General features: G+C 56.7%; 1 pseudogene; it reads right to left on the reverse strand.

The window, feature by feature from the left end:
• Window positions 1-391: 391 nt before the first annotated feature.
• Window positions 392-1687, reverse strand: LOC123083981 (fasciclin-like arabinogalactan protein 4; annotated as a pseudogene).
• Between the last annotated feature and the right edge of the window lie 225 nt (window positions 1688-1912).

A 1912-nucleotide genomic window follows, 5' to 3' on the forward strand; every position in this document is an offset into this window, starting at 1 on the left:
TAGCCCACACATCAGAGACACGAGCTGGTAGATGTCCTCAGCGTGCGTCTATCTAGCCGGGCATAACAATATTGAAGGAGATGCTAAATGTCAGCTTTAGTGCAAAGATCAACAGAACTGAACAAAGGGAATGCATATTATTATTTTCTTAATCAAGTGAAGAAACCAAAAATAATGGCTACCACTGCTACAATGGTCTCTACGGAATTCTCTCCCCAAATCCAATGCCGATGCACACATTCAGTTTCGATCAAACAAGATGGGAAATGGTAAAAGGAGAAGGAAAAATTGCGGAAGCACAGGTACCATCTGGATCTCATACCAGAGGTGGGAGCAGGCAGACCAACGCTATACACCACCAGTTCGTGTCTCTTGCCGATGCCGACGATGGCTAGTTGTCCTGGCCACGCAGGGCCGGCGGGGACGACAGCTTCGTCGACGGTGTTCGCAGGCCATCGGAGAGGTCTGGCTGGCGTCATGGTCGCCGGAGGCGCCGCAGCTCTCGGGCTTGCGGTATTCCCGCGGCCGAACATTTCCTTGGGCAGCAGGACCTTGGAGACGGCGAAGATCGCCACGGGATTTTGGTTGAACACCGTGCAGGTGATGGACGCTTGTACGACGCCGGTGTCGATCGCGACGGAGCCGTTGAAGCGCGTGATATTGAGCGTGGAGCTGCCGGCCTCATTGCGCTTGGTGGCGAGCGTCGGCTAGACGGGGTTCACGATGAACTGAGGGACCCGAGCGGGTGGTAGGAGTGCAGCACCATGGCCTTACAGTTGGAGGGGAGGGACTGGAGGCGGTCGGTGGCGGGGAGGGCCGCGAGCGCGTCGTCGGTGGGGACGAAGATGGTGATGCCGGCGCCCTGCTCTTCGGCCTCGAAGTCGTCCGCCACGCCAGAGGCCTCGAGCATGGAGGCGGCCACGTTGAACCCGCACGCGTCGGTGATGTTGACCACGGGGGACGGGCGGCTCTCGGAGCCGGACGCGGTGATGTCGAAGCCGGAGGGCACGATGAGGCAGCCCATGGCGAGCACACTGGTATTGTACGGCTCCCTGGTGACGGCGCCGAGCTCGGTGGCGTTCGACCCGGGAGTCGACAGCGCGGGGGAACGGACGAAGATGGCGGAGCCTGCGGCCATGAGGTTGCCGACGCCGAGGTCGAAGGGCGCGCGGCTGGTGGTCTGGAAGAGCGTGGTCACGAGCCTCCTCGAGGCGGGGACGCGGGCGAGGTCGGAATGGGAGAGGTACTCGAGGAGGACGTGGTAGCCACGAGCACGGCCGTCGCATCGACTCCGGCGGCGTCTTTTGGTTCTTGAAGCCCTGCACCTGCGCTGCGCTTTCCTGGTGGAGTAGCAGCAAAATAATTCAGAGGCTTTAATTTAAAGCTAATGCACTTCATGTTTCAGTTTGAAATAACCCCCAGGTCCTGCTGGAGCTCTGTCAGGCAAATAAAACAGAAAACATTTTTATATTCGATTGCTCATCTGTTTATTTTTATTTTTTTGAGAATATTGATTGCTCATCTAACCGCTGTAGTTGGCTTAGGGCATTGCTAACTGATCCCTACTCCCTTACGGATTGTGATTGTTGGTGATCGGTAATGATTGTTGATAGTATTTGCTTTGATATTGTAGTGCGAAGATGAACACGGCCGAGTCCCTCGCATCGTTGGAGTCCTGGGCCGTCATTGGCCTTGATGAGCTCAACTATGACTTGCTTTGGGATCATTCGGCCACCCAAGACATGGAGGAGGAGGCCGAAGAGGTGGTGGCCGAGGAGAAGGAGGTTGTGGAGGTGACCGAAGCAAGCACCATGGTCTCAAGGTGCCGCACCCAAAACTACAACCAAAAGGAGGGCATTACGCTTTGCGACGCTTGGTGCGCCATCTCCATGGGTGCAACGATCGGAAGGGA

This window comes from Triticum aestivum, chromosome 4A (assembly GCF_018294505.1).
Source record: "Triticum aestivum cultivar Chinese Spring chromosome 4A, IWGSC CS RefSeq v2.1, whole genome shotgun sequence".
Taxonomy (NCBI): Eukaryota; Viridiplantae; Streptophyta; class Magnoliopsida; order Poales; family Poaceae; genus Triticum; species Triticum aestivum.